The following is a 20,151-nucleotide window of genomic DNA, read 5'->3' as shown; positions in this document are numbered from 1 at the left end:
CGAATGAATAAATTCTGTTAAATTCTTGTCAAACCTGCAGCCCAACATTTTTACAGTCAGGGGGCCGATATCTTGGGTCGGTTGCAGTATGTATGTCTTTTGACTTTGAAAAAAAAAAAAAGCACAGCATGTGTGAAGTACTAATGAGGAGTGAAGCACACAGGGTTTTTCTTGCTGGGGTGTTTCTGTGAGAGCCGACTCATGCCAGGGGTTGGGTTGAATTACGCTTCTTAGTTACAGCCTTTAGTTTGTGGTATTTCCTGTCTTTGTCGACACAGGTTTTCAGCATATTTGACAGTAAACATCGTCTGTGTATTTTGTGTGGGACTGCACATAGTCTGCTGCCATTAGCAGCTGTTTTCAAGTAAAAAAAAAAGTATGTCCACACAAGCAAAATCTTGCTACACTGTTCATTCACAGCAGCCTTTCACATTGAATGTTGTAGCTGAGTTTTTTGTGGCAACGAGAAAAGTTGTGTCTGAAGGAGCTCTCATCTCTCCTATTTAATTATCTAACTTTTGATACCAAATTAATATCATGTGGTGCATTTAGCTAACTGAACCCACCTGGCAGTGCCATATGATTGTTATAAATATTTATTCTGTATGCTCGAAACCATCTCCAGGGAACAGTATTAGCTGCTCTTACAGCAGCGAAAAAATGGATTGTCGTGCAGTGAAAGTCTCCCCACTCCCTTTCCTTTAAAGTGTGGGTTCTAACATACCTAGATATCATGTACCTAGACTTATTGACAGCCCAGGTACACAGGGAGAAACAACAGAGATGTGATATTTGCTTTCTGCGAACGTCAAAAGTTGTGAGGAGTGGTGCCCCTTTCTGTTACCGTCATTTTTCCTGTTGAACACTAATTGTGTTGTTATTCAACACGTGACTGTAGTTCTTTATGAAAAATAAAGACAATGTCATGAAACAAATGTCACTGCTTGTCATGATAAGGAAAAATCTGATTACAAAAAAGCTTCTATTTTTTTTTCTTTTTTTTTTACAGGGATGGTATTACATCATGGTATTACAAAAATAAAAGGGACACTCCACTAAAAACATGATTCTTTCTCTTTCCATTCTATTAGCAATTTGGATGTAAGGGAAAGAATGACAAAATAAAAAAAAAAAAAAAAGGTGTGTTTACTAGCTCCTAACAGGAATGAAAATGAAGTACAAGCCTGCATGTGATTTAGCAGCAAACTGCCACATAATGTAGTTAAATTGGTACATGTAATGTGATTCATAATGTAATGTGAGTTAGATAAGGGGTAGGATCAGATGCCTGACAGCATTTATTTGGCAGAAAAAACAAACTATATGATATAAGTACAACAATCAGTGTAACACAGGACATGTCTGTCACGTACATTTACATACAGCAGCAACAGACACACATACTGATGCGGGATGCAGCAGAGGAGGCTTTCCTGTAACAACAAAACCAGCAGAGCTTGTGTTGCAGTACAAAGTGTGGAGATAAAGTTAGCTCTGGCTATGTGAGACGACACAAAAAGCAACATGAAAAAACAGTCTCCTACACCCAAGCTACTATTCTGGTTATTTAATTGGCTTCAAATGAGGCTTAATGTTCACACAGTTTCTCTTGACTGTCTCTCAATATTAAACACTCCAACATTGCTCCAGCTTGTATCTCTACTGTAGATGCTGCTAGCCACATTAGCCACGGAATGTGCTAATGCCAAATTCAACAGGCTAACCAGCAAAATAAACATTAAAGCAACATTAAAATGCCAAAACTTACAGGTTCTAAGTTTTTGAGCTTCAGTGTTGAAGTGAATCCTGCTTTGCATTGGCTGAAGTAAAATGAATTGTACACATACAGTCACATACACACATTTTCCACTTGCTGTTGTGGGGACAGTTCCATCAAGTTAATCCACTGGGTCTTCACTTCCTCTGATGGTGGGAGTAGATGAAGACTTTTGTGTTGGTTCTTGCAGCCAAAAACAGTTATTGGTGTGCATTGCTTGTTATGTTAATTCTTCGTGTTAATGTAGATGACATTGTAATGAGGAAAATAATAGTTACTGGATGTAACTCCAGTTCTATGTGTACATCTGTAGCCCTCTACCTGCATGTTATCACAGCCACAGCAAAGGATATTATTTTTGATATGCTAGGACTTTTATAATGATAATGACAGTGCAGCAAAATCCATGTTGTGGCAGAATGTGGGATTTATGCTTTTCAAGCAGTATGTGTTGGACTTACAAGAGGAAAGAATTCAAGGATGAAGACCATCTGGTTGGTTTTTCAAGTTGTCTATGTGGTCAACTTTGTCTGATAAAAAAGGAGCACACAGCTGCTTCCCTGAACTTTTCTATGGGAAGCATCTAGGACTGCCTTCCATGCAGAGGACAAGATAGCTCTAAATGTAGCTACCCCAGCTCTAACATGTTCATATTAATACATGTGCATTTTACTGCTACCTGTCTCTGATAAAAAGTCAATAAATGAAACATTTCTTTTGCATTCCAGTCATCTTTCCCAGGAAATGTTTCAGAATATCCTGGAAAAAAGACCATGGAAGGTGATCACGTATGGTCTACATTTATGAAGAGAAAAAGTAAAGAGAGGCAGAAAAACTCAATCAGTGTCAGAGTATTGATAGAAAGACATCATAGGAAGCCTCAATGATAGAACCACTGTGTCTGTGTGCATGTGTGTTGGTCACTCACTGTCCTTTAAATCTCTCTTCTTCTGTAGTCTTATCTCCCACCATGATACAAATCATAATCTTGTTGACATTACTCTCAAAGCCCTGTCTCATCCTCTTTTGTTGCCTTTCTTTCCCAATCCCTCCTTCTTTCCTGAGCTCTCATTAGTTGTTATTGAAGAATATCCCCCCCAACCTTATACCTCTCATCTCCTTTATCACTTTCTCCTTCCTCATCTACCACCTGTCCATCTGACCATCAATTTGCTTGTCACCTGGCATCTCACCTCTTCTCTATATTCACTCAGTCACTGTCTTTCTTTTCTGTGTCTGTGCTTTCATTTCCCCTCCTTTTGTTTATCTAATTTTCTTTTCTAGTTTTTACATCACCTTGCTTTCCAGCCGAGCAGCAGAGGCACATTGAACAGAAGGTGGATGTCTGGGTAAGTCTCTCTCCCTCCACTTCTCATCCTCAACATCCCCGCTTTGCTGTCGTCTTTGCTTCTACCTCCCTGTATCTGTCTTTCTCCATGAATCCCCCCATTTGTTTATCTCATCACCTCTATTCACCTGTTCTATCTCTGTCCCCCTCTGTCCATCGCTTTTATTGGTCTCTACAGCTCATAAAAAAACAAAGGGAGAAGGGGAAAACTAAATAAAGAGACAGAAATGTATTCGGAAGGGGATACCTTAATAAACCAAGGGTGTTTGGCAACTGGTTAATAATGTTGCTCTGCAGGCCAGCCAATGTCCCAGGTGTGATTAAGCAAACTGCCAGTGTATGGGAAAATGGTAAGCACTCAATTTCCTGTTTGTTTCCCAGCTTTCTTCCAGTAATCAAATGTTTCACCAGTTTCTCCAGGAAGCAAAGGGAGTGGACCCCAGTGAGAGAGGCAGATGGACATTTCCAATCATATGCCTGGTGTGTATTTCAACATAAATGTTATTTTTCCATGCCTGACGCCTTCTATACTGTCTTGCTTTTACATTCTGATTTAATCTGTGTCTCACAATGACAATGGCACGGCTGCCTCTAAAAACGTTCATGTGAACACACCTAGAAACTCCAAATTTAGACTACGACTTCTACATGGTTCTTAATGATCTTAAAGGTCGACTTCATTCCAGGGCTTGTATTTTCTACATTCATGACACTTTAGTTCCACAGTCTACTTGTACTGTATACAACGGCAGACATAAAGAGTTTCTGACATAAAGATAATAAAAGCTAAAAATAGAGCTATTTAGAGACTATTAAGTATAGTTTGACTTCCTTTTTTAAAACAAATTAGCGTGTCACATAATCTTGTGACAACTAGCAACATATCAATCAGGCTTTAGCTACTTTCTATTGACAACAGTTGGAAACAATGCCCATTTCGGAGGGCTGTGTTGAGTATGTGGGTACAGATAGAGAAGGGGGTGGCTCTGGGAGGCTGGAGCACACTGTTGAGCATTCTCTGTGTTCGACTTTATGAGTGGACAGTATCATTGATGATTAGGCAGCACCTGAGAAGCTCCTTGTCCTTATGTGATGTGGTGAGGGGATGCTCATTTTGGGGAGCCAGCAATTGTATCAGGGTGTCCTTCCCCCCCCTGCCTCGCCCTTGGTGGCACCCCTGGCCATACTAAATTATTGAGCACATATTGCACACTAACCTCATAATGGCTGAAACTGTTTCTCTTTGGTGAGACATCTGATGTCAGATGGTAGTGATGATGATGATGATGATGATGATGATGATGATGATGATACTCGCAGTTGGTTTTCCAGGTTTGGGTCAGTCAGTCTTGAACAGTTCTGAGTCTTTGAAAGAGTCAGCTCACAGTAAGGGGTCGTTGCTTTTTAGCTTAATGATTTAATGTTGTAGGTTGTCTGGCACATCAGCTGGTTCCACGTTAGACAGCAAATGTGTTCAGCTCCTTTTGTTTATGTTTATGTCCTGAAACCTCTCACCAATGCCTGAAGGAGTTTTCACACTCAGCAGCATATTCAGATGCCATGGCAGCTTTTGTTCTTCCAGCACAGGAAAATGCTTACCACAGCTTTAATTTCAATTCAAATGATTTCATATTTAAAAGCAGAGAGCTGAGAAGCTGACTTGCACATGAGGTTCAGCTCTGAGAGGTACCTGGTAATGTCCACCATGGCGGCCAAATCACACAGACACTTGCTATCACTGAATTTCCACATCAGGTTTTCCTTAATCTCCATGAATTATTCCAGACAAACTGACACTTTGGAACACTTCGACTTTGTGTTAGGAGCTCCACAGCAGCAACAAAGCTCTCCTTCACAAATTCTCATGAAATTGTGTCTTTCAGAATGCAGTCTTATGAACGCTGCTTGTTCAGCACCCAAACTCCACCAGAGAGGGTAAACTTTTTCCAAGAGAATTTGTCCTTCGAGCTCATCCAGATTAGCATATTTGTGGATAGAGCCACAAACCATGTCCAAACAAACATGCACATCAGTGCATTTATGCTCCATGTGTAGCATTTAGGGCCTACTCGAAAGAATGTGTTAGTCTACAATTTTCTGTTATTTTCTTTGTCTCTGAGAAATACAAATTGCTTTTTTGTATTTATATATTCCCTCATGGGCAATTAGGAATGTCTTACTAAGAGTAGTGAAAAGGGACTTGCAGTAATCAAGACAGGAGGAGATAAGCACTTGTATAATCATCTCCATCTCAGCCCCACACACATTGGTCCTTAGTTTAGCAATATTCCTCAGTTTTACAGGAGTGAAACAGGATTGAACCAAAGAATCTACATGCTGGTCAACTCAAAGCAACTCAAGGACTGGTTCATGGAAATGCCTAGATTATGGAGAGAAAGTTTAAGGGAAGGGGATAACGGGCCAGGACTTTCTGTCACTTTCAGGACAGCACCATCTGAGCAGAAATAAGAACTTCTGTTTTGTCAAAATTTAGTTGTAGACTTTATAGAGTTGGGGCAACTCAGTAGGCAATCATCAATTCATCAACATATCATGGAACTTCAGAGCCACAAGGAGGCAACACGCAGGTGTACTGTGTTTAGCTTTGCTACAGAGAAACTATAAGGGTTTGGAACTTGCCACAGGGGTGCAGGACTGAGGGCCAGCAGCTGGGTGGCTGGTAGGGGAGGTGTTGCAGCCAGGAGGCTGCAGAAACACAGCCACAGGAGACTGCTGCGGCACAGAAACTGAGGAACGCTGCAGAGACCAGGGACACATCAGTCTTAATTCAGACTCATTAACAGGAGAGATGTCAGGCTCGGTAACAGTTTAAGCTTCCGCCGATCTAGGAGCAGACTTGGTGATGGCCAAAACAGGGGCTGGAGAGATGTCGGCTGAGACCAGCAGAGCAGAGCATCCCGGAAACTGGACAGCAGGATGTCCATGACATTAGGCAATGGTGAAGCACGACGTCAGTGGCAGCATGCCTCCCCCTGGATAGCTTCCCAAGAGGTGGCTCTTGGGCAGGATCAGGCAGGGAACTGGCTAGTTCTGTGCTATTGAGCCATCTCAGGAACTGGAACTGGCTGGAGGATAGTGGGCTGATGGATACCTGACTCAGGGGCTCAATCTGGCAGGAGCCTAGCAGCCTGATGGGTAGCCGACTTGGGAGATGGGGCTGGCAGGAGGTTAGAAGGCTGGAGAAATTCTGGCTGGCTGTTAACAGTCCAATAGGTTGGCTGGAAGCAAGCAGGCTGGGTAGCTGCCTGAAGGCTAGTTTGCTGGTTGCTAGCATGCTGAAGACTGGCATGACTGAAGGCTATCTGGCTGAAAGTTAGCAGACTGGAGGTTAGCAGACTGGATACTAACAGCCAAGGTGGTAGCACACAAAGAGAAGAACAACAGGAACAATAACAACAACTTGGCTAGATTACTTAGTAATTAGTAAATAATAGTAAATAATTTAGTAATGTAACCAATTACTTGCTGATGAGTACTTGGTATAATAATGTGATTACTCTTTTAATAGTAATTCAGTATTTTTTAAATTGCCATCATTTCCCAATAATATTTGTCCATGCTTGAAATTCTACCAATCTGGAGGGATGCCAAAAGTAACACATAGGACAAGAGTTAGCTCAAGTGCTTCTCGTTCCATGTTGTGATTATCCATTCTCACATTTTCTCCAAAAAACTGCGGATTTTAGAGGCCTGATAGTGATGTTTTAACCAGTATTTAGCACTGATGTTCAAAAAGCCTGTGAAATAGCATCCTCCTGATCAAGGCACATTTCAATTCTGCACTGAAACCTGGGTCAGTTGTAACAAAACATGTATATTTGTATGGTATATAGCTGCCTATAGACAGTATCTGTAACACTGAGCAATTTTGTAAATATAAATATTTACAAAATGAAACTACTACATCATATTAAAATGAACAAAACTGGAACTGGAGTTTAATTTTGACTTCTTAAAATGGCTGAAGAATCTATATAACCCTGTGTCTGTGTCAGCCTTATCCACACACACACACACACACACACACACACACACACACATATACACAGCCGAGTGTTTAAGGGGGCTGGGCATTGCTGGATTGGCACCTCTTCACCCACGGGCAGAGGACTGAGGTGAAGTAAAGCTGGCGTCCCAGCAGGGTGAGGTGAAGTGGCTCTAATCTGCTCTCCTGGCATGAGGTGGCACAGGGCCGGCCCGCTGTGCCACGAGTTATGCTGGCAATAGGCGAAGTTGGCATCCTGCTGTATCTGGCCCAGTGCATCAGCCCCCTCTGGAGCAACAGAGAGGTGGGAAATTGAGACGGCGTGAGGCCAAACCAGGGGAGGTAGAGACAGAAAGACACACAGAGACAAACAGTTTGAGAAATATCTGTAGGGAGAGATGTATACTGTGAAATGTATCCTTCATCCAATATCTAATATCATCAAAACGTCTGAAGGTGCTATACTGAATATGACAACTAACTGACAAGATATCATTGGTCCATGTGATAAATAGGCCCTAACTTTCAGATAACTTTCTATTCAACGGAGACAACAAAAGAAATAAAAAAGACAGAAAGCTGCTCAGACCAATGCAAAACCAAAAAATACATCTGCCTGGACTAATACACTCCATACAGTGCAGCTGACACATTGATGCTACAGTCACACTTCAAGTGACTATCAAAGCTCACATTAAAATTTTCATAGCTGGTGTGAAGTCTATACTCTGTGTTTGAGAGATTTACATATGTTGATATGTTGGTTGTGTGGTCCACAGAGGACCTCAGAGCACCCAGGAAAATACTGGGTGCTGGCAAATCTTCCATTCACTACACAAGTGAAAATGCTTTCTTTTTTCATGAAGTCCATTTAGGGTCTTGATTGACTGATTAAAACAAAAACATTTGATAGAGAGAGATAGTTCATTCATTAAACTGTACTATGAATCTGTCGTCTTTCAACACTTTACCTCTTCATGCTTGGAAAAGTCAAAACAAGATGACATTAGCAAAATAATTTTAACCTCGACTTTGCTCACATGGCTTTATATACTTTGGTGGTGTGTAATCTCAGAGAGAAACAGTTGGATGTGAGCATCACTCAAGACTGAAACCTTTGGGCTTGGAGGAAGAGTGAGTCCACATCCTCAGGTGGTCTCCTTCTGTTGTTTAAATTACAGAATGCTCATCTGCTCAAAGGAATTGAAAGAGGAAACATGAAGGTTTAGATTAATAGAACCAAAGAGGCTGGGTGTGATTGTACCCTACTCAGTACCTCTAGGAACAATGTCATAATTGCATGATTTTGCTGCTCACAATTTACAGTAGTACAGTGTGCCCTGTATGTAGTAATGTGAAAAGTAACAGTGATGAGATTTTTGTCATGTAGCATAGGCTGGCATGTAGCATTTCTGAGTCCCATCACCAACCTTCAATCAATGTTTTTTTTTTTTTTGTTTTTTTTTTAAATTAATCTTAACCGAATTGGCTAATTTTAGTCATACTTTAACCATAGCTTATATTTGCCATAATCACAACCACGAGTGAAATGTTAAACATTGGCAATGGATGTTAAAAAATTTGTCACTGAATATAATCTGGGGTTTTGCAGAATAATCCAATATTGGCATTCCTGTCTGGCGAGGGGGTTGCAAAACTAACAAAACTATAGGCAGTAATGGGGGCAGCCGCAAACAAAGCTGCGAAGTACACTGGCAGCAGCTGACAAGAGCCTCTTGTGGTTGAAGTTTGCACCTCTCTGCAGTGATGTAGAGGTGTACTTTGAGTGTGGTCAGCACACAGTGATATTACTGTTGAATGTGATTACAGATGCTATTACAGATGCAGAGTGTACTTCTGACCATAGCCAACCAGGCCCATTAAAGATTCTAGGTGTGGAGGTGAAAAATGGAACAACTTCCAACCAAGCTATGACACTTTTCAACTCACTATTTACTCTTTTAATTGACAAACTACTTAAATTCATCAATCAGTCATGCTGGCAGCTGCTCATGCCATCACCCCTGTTCAAAGGGAAACACAATGCATAGGTTGTGGATAACAGCTATTCTGAAAAAATTACACAAAGTATTTTGGTAGCGGATGTTCTCATGAACTGTGACTGCAGTGGATTCCAGAAAAAGGCTAACACTTCTAGGGTCACCAGGATGAGGTTGGAGAGAATACAATGGGGAAAGACCTTAAAAAAAAAAAAAAAAATTGTCACTGCCTTACTGTGCACATTCATGCTTGTATGACAACCTGGTACATTACTGCCAAAAATGGCTGTTGATGCACTTCTTGCTGTTATTTATACAGGTGCACATGGCAAGCATTGGTTTTCAACACAGGAATAAACATCCAGCAGAGCAAAAAGCCTTTCTTGTCCCAGAATTCCTTCTGACCTAAATAGGCCAATATGGATACTCAGTCCATTTTTCTCTATCGAACACCCCTCTGGCAGGGCCTGTCACGCACAGTTAGCCCTCGATTGACTCTAGGCTGGATCCTGCTGGATGGAGCTAGGCGGGAGCTAACTACTATTTCCTCTCCGCAATTTAGAGTCCACTGAACCCATTCGACTGGCGCCACCAATGCTGATCTAAAGGAGCAGTAATGGAGAAATTCGGCGAGCAACCCTTACAACTAACAAAGAACCCCGACCCCCGGACACGCACAAATACACACACAGATTAGCAAACTGGATAAGACAGGAGATCAAAATAGTACAACTGTATCTGTGCCTCTGAATGAATGCGCAAAACCAGCAGTGTCTTTACTTTTTGTTTTGACATTCCCTCAAGTTTCCTAAATACCTCTTTTTCACAGATGCACGGGCTTGGAAACACCTGTGTTTGCCATCTGACCTGGCTCTGTGACCCTGCACTCTACACAGCTCTCACGCTGCAGGAAAGAGGAGAGTAAAAACAGTTGTAGCTCCTCTCAGCCATAAATGTTGTTCTTCTTCACCACACAGATGCTTGAACAAAATTTTTGGGCACTGGCCATTTTATGAGCTTTTCATAAGGTCACCAAAAGAAGGGACTGCCTGACCAAACACCAGATCATCTGCACTGTCTGTGATGCTGATTCAATAGTGTGAGGAACAGTGATGCACATGCAACTATAGCTGAAGACCTCAGTGGCAGTGACAAATGACCAGAGATTAAACCCAACATGGTGTGTGGAGACACTGTATTCCACTGAGGCTATTGGCACTGGCAGAGAAATTGGTGCTGTGTTTAATTTGTCATTTCCATACAAGAAAACGGTGTCATTTGCTTTGATGTTCAAACACAATAACACTATAATTTCATTATTATTACAACACAAGCTGTGGCTGCTTTAAATTCTGGTCCACTGAGACTCTTGTTGGTGAAACTACTATCTCAGCTTCAGCTGTGATGGATCCTTTATGACTAAATGGCAGCAGGAAGAAGCCCTTTCTCTTTTCCCTTTATGTTTAGTGCTGATGTTTTAGTAAATTAAAATGTTTTCTGCAGTCAAACTCAATTGTAGTCACACTGGAAATATCTGTGCTAGTGGACGTCAATTGGTCCAAAATCCACCGGCACAAGCAAACAACACAATGCATTTTATTTAGGGGTGCAGTCCTGCTTTAGCATCTTTTTAATCTGACTGTGGGACATTCATTTTTCTTTTCCCCCCATCATAGATGTATAGGATGCACTGTACACTCAGTATACGCTTTTTATGACTTACAGTAAATTCATAGTATATCTACGCAGCATCACACACACTGTAGTTGGAAAAAAGCTGTTTTTTTTTTGTTGCACTAATCACCATTTTTTATATTAACAATGGGTTGTATTACCATGTGCAATATGCATGGAAGTGCTTGTTGTGGTGAACCCACAGACAATTATCACCAGACAAAACAAGGATCTTTCACCTCACTGTTTTGGTTTTAGGGTCCACAATTGTGCTGTTTAGGTTCAGTCTCACTGCTCTCATCAACATCATTTCCAGCAGCAGCAAGCAGCTGTTTTCAGTGGAAAAGCTCTGATAAACCCACTGTTTATGTGCTAGCCACTTTGCCTGCCAGCTCTTAACAGCAGAGAGGTTAGCAGCTAGGGAACAAAAGTCAATATCAGACTTGCATCCATCAGGAAGCTAGAGACATGACTTTAAATGAGTGCTACTGTTGTTCCGTATCTCCTGGTTGTGTAAATAATTAACAGTTTACAAACACGTTAGCCAGAACAGCTTCAAATGGTGATAATATGTAAGGTCAGAGCTGTGTTGTTCTACTGCCCCTGTGTGACCAACACAAATAATATACCTTTAAGGAAATGGAAAAGATTGTTTTTGGCATGTTTGCTTTTATCTAATAGCAGACAACACGTTGAGGCAGACAGAAAACGAGGGGGGAGAATAACATGCAGCAAAGATCCCTGGCTGGAAGTGAACCGAGCACTTTGAGGTTATGTGGCATGCACCTTAACCATTCAGCTATCAGAGCACCCCATAAACTAGATGAATACTTTTCTGAAAGTGCACTGGGGCTCTTCGAATGTCATGTCTAACATAGTGTGCTTAAAACAGAATCACTGCCACATCTCTTATTTTATTCAAGGGTTCAAAAACTATGTGGAACAAGTGAAATGGCCTTTCAGTGTGACTATCAGGATACATCATGTCCTGACATGTAAAAGTAAAAATGAAATTTTGTAATGATGTGTATAGACCTGAGACTTTTCTCAGTATTTGTGTATCAAACAACACCTGCATCTAGCCTTTATGAGCAAAACACAGAAAATAACAGAAAGCAGACGAGAAAAATGCAAGAGGGAATATGTGAGGGGAAACAATTGAGAGACATAAAAAGTGTGACAGAGAGAGTGAATCTTCCCTCCCTCCTTTCAGTGTGCAGCCGGGTAAGAGGTGTTGGGAAGCATAAATGGTTTATACCTGCATGCAGCCTACAGTAACTGACTCCAATCTGAAGAGGGGGAAGAGCACGCGGGCCTCGGCCTCCAAATCTCATTTGGCTCTGGGACCTGAGGCCTGACTCGCTGATAGGAAAAAAAAGTGAATAACAGCAGAGAGAAGGGGAGGAGGGAGACGAGACGGTGGATGCAAAAACGGAACCGAAAACGAGGGTAAAATAGTGTCAAGGATATGGTGGAGCTCAGCGCGACGAGGAGAGAGGGAAGGGATGGGAGGAAATGGTAGGAAATTGCAGAAAAAATCGTCAGGGGAGGAGGGGAGGGGAGGAAAGTATGAAGGTAGAAGAGACAGAGTGAGGAAGTGAGGGAGTGATAACAAGAGAGGGCTCGCCGGGGATACATCTTCAGGCCAGGATGGATTGAAAGAGTAAATAGAGGTTAAGGAGGGATAAACTGAGAGATAGCGGCTTGTTCTGAGGACAGACAGAGAGATGTGGAACATTGTAAGGTAAACGAAAGAGTGGCGTGTCACAGAGAAGAGGAGGGGAAAAGAATGATGTGGAAAAGATCGGAGAGAATGCAGTGTGAAGAAAGAGATGGGAACCGGAGAATAGGAGAGAAGAAAGTGTTTGAGAAAAGAGAGGGAGACTGACGAGAATCTCCAGATGTGTGTGTGTGTGTGTGTGAGACAGAGAAGGAGGCAAGAAAATGTGTGTGAGAAGCATAGAGTGAGGGAAGCGAGTGTGACTGATTCGGCCGAGGCAGCAGTAAAAGGTTCCTCTAATACAGCGGGTGGTGAGGGGATCGGAGCGAAGAAGCCTGAAGGATACACTCTGTTAGAGGAGAGGGTGAGAGGAAAGGAGGAGGGCGACAGAGATCCAGAGTTGAAAAAGTGATGGAGGGGAGGTGGAGAGACAGTTTTCCCCGGGTTCTTCTTTACGTCTCCTCCTATTCCTCTCTTGTTTGAAACACGCCGAATCTTCTCTTTGTATTCCTCTTTCTCCGCTTTTGCATCTTCCCCCTTTCTGCCCTTAAATCCTCCTCCTCTCCCATTTCTCCTTATTTTTTTTGCCATTTTGGTTTTTCTGCTGCAGTCTGCATACTCATTGAAATGGGAAAAGAGACCTTGAAAGCAAAATGTCTTTTCAATAAAACAGGATGATCAAAGAGAGGAGAAAGAGGGACCCCGGTCCAGACATTTTAACTGTAAACCATGTTGCATCAATTCATAACCACAAGGGACCGCATGCCAGTAGAGCACTTAAAGGAACTTCCACTCCCCCTCCCACCACTTATCATATCACACCACCCCCTCCTGTCACTGACGCTGACTCTAACAGGCATCATCTGTGAAGATCAGAGAGGTACCTGTTGCAGAAACAAAACACAAAGATCAGAATCAACTTTTAAGGTGGTGGCCCTTTCTCTCCCTTTATCTCCTCCCCATCCCCCTTTTCCTCCATCCTTCCTTCTCATCCTGTCCAGACTAGCGTTGGCCCGGTGCCCAGGAACAAGTGCTGGCCAGTCGGAAGACAAACTACCCAATACAGGCTGGGAGCAGATAGAGACGGAGAGGGGGTGGCATGGCGGGAGGGAAAGGGGGTAAAAAAAAAAAAAAAAGGACGGAGATGGTGGTTCAGAGACAGAGGGAGTTGAGGTAAACCATGCTGGGGCATTGATTTGCAATTCCAATGAAGCCTGCTTACAGTGAATTACACACCGCTGCACTCTGACTTAAGTGTGCATAAATAATCACACCCAGCTCTGCCCCGAAATGGATGGTCTTACCATAACAAAGTTAGTGAGGCTGTCTGCCACGGAACAACATAAACATTAAAGCCATTATGAGAAGTGCCAGGATGGATTAAGACTGCATGAGGGGATCCTGACATGTCTTAGCTGTGGTACCATGACTATGAAAAGAACAGAGGATCTCTGTCCTTCTCTTGAGATTGAATTTTATTGGAGTAATTTGCTCTTCAATAATTAATCTTAGGGCAAGTCAATTAGATCATTAACCCATATCTATGACAAAATCCCCTCTTAAAACATCACCAAAACATCTAAATTGGGCTCCAGGTTTACAGTATGTGTGTCACCACTATCATATTGTACAGTGGTTAACCCTGTGGCCTTACAGCAGGAGGGCCCTGCTGCTTTTCTGTGTGGATTTTACACCCATGTCTATGTGTGTTTCCTCTGAGGGCTCTGGTATACTCCCATAGTCCAAAGACATGCTGAATACAAGTCCTTCAACATCTTAAACATCTAAGTATGTTGTTTGCAACTGTCCTTTGAACACTGTTTTTTGACTTAATGTCTCTGTTGGCAGGACATCATGTTCTGTCTGTGCCTTCCAAACCTGTTGAAAATCTCTCTGTAGATTTGACAACACCAAAGTTTAGTTAAGTTTAGGCAAACCGCCCAACAAGAAGTTGGAGAGATATGTGAGTAGTCATCGATCAGGCCTGTCAGGAAATGCAGGGTTGGACCCAAATGCAGACAAGCAGACAGGCTGGATGATTTTAGTGGTTTCTTGATAGAGGCTTGCAGGCAGGTATTGATACAGGTGGGTAGACTGGCAGGTTTAGGTTAAGTTTGGGTGGCAGAGGCTCAAAAACAAAATCAGAAGGCAAGAAATATTTCACTAAATACCTGGAATGCCCCACCAGTCAGTCAGAACTAAAGATGCCCTTTGGATGAGAGGCAAAATGTTTGCAAGCTTTTACAACCAAGTCCAGTTGCCCTTTGATTCAATCCTCCTTGGAGAAAGCAAGAAGCAACAATGCAACTAGAATGAACTGACAGATTGGGAGTAGTCCAGTTAAGTATCTGCAGGGCTGATGAGGAAATGAGATGCCAGTGAGGAGATGGCTGAGAAAGGTCAGGCATCTGCAAAGTAGATCAGGGAATGGGAACAGGTGTCTAGATGCAGGTGTGTAGATGGGTGGTGCAGTCCAGTCATGTCAAAAGGAGGGACAGTCTGAGGGCGTCTGGTGAGTGGATGGAAAATGTCAGTGAAAGGACCCGGGCAACCAGAAAGATGGTTGAAGAGGATGGACAGAGGAACAGACTGTGACCAGACCCTATCATGAAGTTATCATTTTATGGGGGCAGTCATGCCATGAACCATATATGAGCCACCATAAGCCATGAAATCTAGCTGAAGATGTGGATGGACGTGATGTGGAGTGAGAGTCCTCATGAGCTCAGTGGAGGGACGCATTGGACAGCTGGTTCTGATGATGTAAATGGGGTGGAGGTGGGTCTCATCGATCTGGCACTGAAATCACAGCTGACAGCAAGAAGAGAGGAACAGGCTGCAGCGAGATAACTGGATCACAGAGGTCAGATACAATCTGATTGGTTGAAGTATCAAGTGTGGAAGCCCTCAGTCAGCTGATCGGGTTAGAAACAGAAAGGAAAGATATAAATATATTGAGTTAGCATGAAAATGATCCCTCTCATTGACCTTTTGATAAGCTCCATGTGTCCGTCCTGCCATAGACTGGAGACCTGTCTAACATATACACAGACTCTCACCACCATCATCACCTCATGTTTTGTTTAAATGTGTATCTACATCTGGATCCAAATCAGTATGTCTATACTATTGGATAACTGAAGATACATGTTTTCAGATATTTTTTCATTTAAAGAATGCAGAATTCTATGAGAATATAGCAAAACAAACAAACAAACTATAATGACAATAATTCCTTCCTGGATCAGCATGTTGGTCCAGATCTGCACCGAAAACTGTTCCTTGGCTCTTGCCAAAGGCTTGTCATTTCTGCATTTTATTTACTGTCCTTGAGAAATATCATACACTTCTGTGTCAAATGGTTTTCAGGTTTTCATCTAGATTTTTACGTCCAAAACTTTTCTCCCAGAAGATGTTATGTTCCCTGCAGCCAGAGGATATTTTCACATTTTTTCACATTTTACAATGAAAAGAAGGTAACAGAGGGAGGTAATAGAAAGATCGGGAGAAAATACAAACAAGCTACTGTTTATGATCAAGAGTGGTCCTAAGTTTAAAAAAAAAAGAAGAAGAAAAGAAATTAAACTGCTGAGTGTTTGTGCTACAAAACATGTTGTTCAAAATCATACTTTCTGACATTTTTGTACCAATTAATTTTTTTATATATTTTTTTTCTCCCATTTTCATAGTCACCAAAACAAACACCACTTCTTTAACAAAAAAAATGCTATTTATGGCCTCACTTCCCACCACAGCTCATTGAAAAACAACACCACTTTTCAGACATCTCTGTAACTAACAAACATCCCAGACTGCTTGACGGAGGTAATGACCTAACATCTTTAGTCCATTCCTCGACATACACGGTGAAGAAAAAAAGAGTAAAAGAGTAAAAGACTATTCTACCCTCTTCACACATTAATTCCAACAAGTCAACATTCAGCATTTTTAACACTTGTCATTTCCTCACCTACAGTAAGCACTTTTTGAGACAAAGCATTTCTGAATGCTGTAGCTGTGGGATAGAAGCTGGCTGTGTTGGCTGAGTGCTGACAGCCAGCCAGCCAGTGTCTTAGCTCGCAGTGTTAATGTGAGTGTAATCTCCTCTATTCACAGTGGTGTTGCATGCAAGCAGGCATGTGTTGTTAACAGGCCCCTATGGAGTGCGAGCCAAAGATTAGCGTGGTGAAGGCTTGTTGTACACAAAGACAGCAGTGCAGCCAGACAGCAGACAGAGTGGCTTTCTACATGTCTACGAGATGCCTGGCCAACAGCAGCGAAGAGTAACACGGGAGAAAGAGAGGGAATGATCCACGGAAGCAGAGTAGGATAAAGAAAAACATGAGAATGAGGATCGGAGTAGTAGTGCCAGGGTCAGTGGAGGAGATTAGGGGAGGCAGGTCAGAGAAATATTGGACATTGGTGCTGCTGCATTGGCAATGTTGCCACCTCGCCTGATCACTTCCTCCACTTCGTAGTGAAAGACAGAGGGACGAAGAGAAGGATGGAAGGAGTGTAAGAACAGATGGAGAGAGCAGTGATGGATGGCTTGGTGGATGGATGGACGGCACTAAACGATGCCATCAGTCAATGAATTAACAGCCCGTGATGAGCCAGCTCGCCAGTCAGCGTGTTAACACAGGACTTTGTTTGCTGCCGCTGCCAACACTCAACTCAGCCATGTTTGTTTGTGTCGAGGAGTGGACACTGATGGGACAACAGAAAGGGGGAGGACAGACTAAAGCAACAGAGCGGAGAGATAAACTATAGGACGATCAGCATGATTTGAAGATCTAGCCACAAAGTTTTCGATTTTCGCAGTTTGGTATTCCTACAAACAGTGATGGCAGAGTAGCCTACATGCCATTTCTGCCACAAGCCGGGACAAACTGTCACAGTGTTTTATTTTTCATCCAAATAAAGGAATAACTTAATCTATTACATTTGCTGAATTTACAAGAGGGGACAAATAATTAAGAATTTGTCAAAAACAGCATACCAAAACGTTTGCCCGAACTGACACACAAAACTGTTATTTTAGCTCTGCTGGTCTACCGCTGCCTCGATCAGGTGCTTTATTTGTGTTATTGTGTGATTCTGGTGTTTTAACATGTTCAGCTCAGATCCGACGCAACCCTTTAAAACACCAAAGTCACACAATAACACAAAGTAATGATCAAAACAGCAGCAGACCAGCAACATCTGTGTTCTGTGAGGTAAAATTTCTCTTTTTGTTAATGGGGTCTGGTGGCTTTGAACAGAGAGATACAACAGCTGTTTCTGGATAAACAAAAAGGATTTTACTCTAACAAAATGGTCTGTCTCTGTCAGGATCCTTTCCATGACATTATCAGATACTTAGAATAACAATCTGAGCCTGTCAGCGACAAAACAAACACCTTGAGTGTACTTTGACAGGTACCAACTGAAAAGCACTTTGCCTGTTATGGTAGGAAAGCGCTAGCGTGCCGCCCATTAAGCAGTTATTTCTTCAGTAGAATATAGGTCTACAGTAAGGTTTGTGGATAATGGGAACACTTTCCATGAAAAAAAAAAAACTGAACTGCACTATTAATATCAGAACCTGTATAGTCACAGATAGACTTTAAGGACTGATGCCCCTGCTCTCATCTCAGGTTGTAATTGAAGAGAATCCAGTGGTAGATCTGTGGGATCCACACAGGCGTTAGGTTACTTAAGGATAGTATTTTTCCGTTGTGACCCTCTGTAAGTCGCTCCGAATCTCTCTCTCCTTCGTCTACCTCTGATTGAGCCATTAAGCCAGCCAAGCCAGCTGATTAATATACTGCGTGTGTCAGGCTAAATTGATTCATTGCAGTAAATGATTTGATGAGGGGTCAGTCCACAAATCTCCCAGAACTAATGTGAAGCTAATGGCAAATGACAACAGGATCCAGCTAAACACTAAGACAGCCTGTGTCTTCAAGGTCAGAGGAGTGCGTCAGTGCACTCCTAGGGGGGAAAATGAAAGTTGAGGATTGCAACAGACAGGTGAGTTCTACGGTTAGGGAAGTGGTTCTGCACAGAGTGGTAATGACAGCAGAAGAAAAGCAAGTTCCAGGGAATCGCATTCAAGGACTGGATATATATTTTTTTTCAAGGATTGGTTCACCTAAATAATAAGATAAAGACATAATTGGAAAGACATATTTTTAGACATGCAGAGAGTGTTGTTCTCTCAAGGCTTTCAGCCGCCATCCCAATACAATGATGAATGGAATGTTGTGGTGTTGTTTGTTTGTGGTGCTCAAATCATAGAAAACTGATCTTTTGGAAAAAAAAATAAATAAATAAATGTGCAAAAGTGTGGCTCAGCGATGTGCTTTTAATTGTTTATGGACAATAACAGAGTGCTGTGGCACAGAGGACTCTCAGTTCATTGCTGGTTTTGTTTTATTAATGGGATTTGTCCAAAGTAAGACAAATACCTGGCAACTTTTCCTTTAAGAGTTCAAGGAAGGAAGGAAAACTATACTTTTCTGAATACTTTGTAGATGAAAAATTTGTCCTTCAAGCTATTTTATTGTACTTTATAGATCTTCTGGTGTCAAAGCTGTAGTTTTGGTGAGGCAAGATTAGGAAGCTTTTAGTAAGTGTATTTTTGGCAAAGTGGGATTTTCAGATTTTCAACTAAATGCATGCATGTTTTCCAGTATCATGAGTGCGAGGAACCAGAAAATGGGAGGTAAAAATGAAAAATGTATGAAGAAGAGAAAATGTGACAACCTCTAAATTGGAACGATTTGTGGACGAGTGTACACAGACACATCTAAACCTGCTAAAGCCCTCCATTTTTCCAGTCTGCAGCCCCGTTCTCGTGCTCTCTCACTCTCCCATGGAGCCGTAACTTTCATGCGTTCGAGTGCGTCTCTGTGGCTCTGCGTGGGAGGTCTGAGTGTACGGCCCAAACCCTCGCAGGGGAAAACAACATCAACCAAATGACTGAATAATTGAATGACCAAATGAAACAGCCTGCGCTGCCGAGTGGATCAATAGACTCCACCACTCCCCATTAGGTATTCACTGCTACCCCCCTCTCCCTTTCCATCTCCTAAATTCTCCCTTGCTTTCTTTCCTCTCTCTTTCACAATCCTTTCTTTCTCCCTCTCTCTTTCCATCTCATGCTCTTGCTATATGTCATTTTTTCTCTTTCCTATTATCTCTCTCCCTCTCTTTCTGTTTCTGTCCTGCTGTCTCACTCTTCTCCGCTCTTTCTCACTGTCTTTCTGTCACTCCCACTCTCATTTTCCTTTCTCTCTCTCTCTTTCCCTCATCTCCCCATTCAAGTCTCTGTCTGTCTTGTTTTTCTCTCTCCCACTCTTCCTCTATAAAACCCTTTAAATGGTCCTCTCTGCATCTGCAGTGCCAGTCCCCCTCTCCTTCCTTCTCTTTCTGTCTTTTCATCTTGCATTGCAAACATGGAGAGGCAGCGTTCTGTTGTTTTCAATATTTATTCTGCGTCCACCGAAGGGACGACAAACCAATATATCAAGTCAATATTGGACTTTTATTAAAAAACAGACTTTGCCAAGTCAGTGTGGTCAACCTCATGATGGATATGATGCAGTTTGATTGATGATTCATTCACTGTAGAGCTGATGAATA

Source organism: Chaetodon auriga, chromosome 7, assembly GCF_051107435.1.
Source record: "Chaetodon auriga isolate fChaAug3 chromosome 7, fChaAug3.hap1, whole genome shotgun sequence".
Taxonomy (NCBI): domain Eukaryota; kingdom Metazoa; phylum Chordata; class Actinopteri; order Chaetodontiformes; family Chaetodontidae; genus Chaetodon; species Chaetodon auriga.
The sequence above is the reverse complement of the archived record's forward strand: the minus strand, read 5'-3'. Positions refer to the sequence as shown.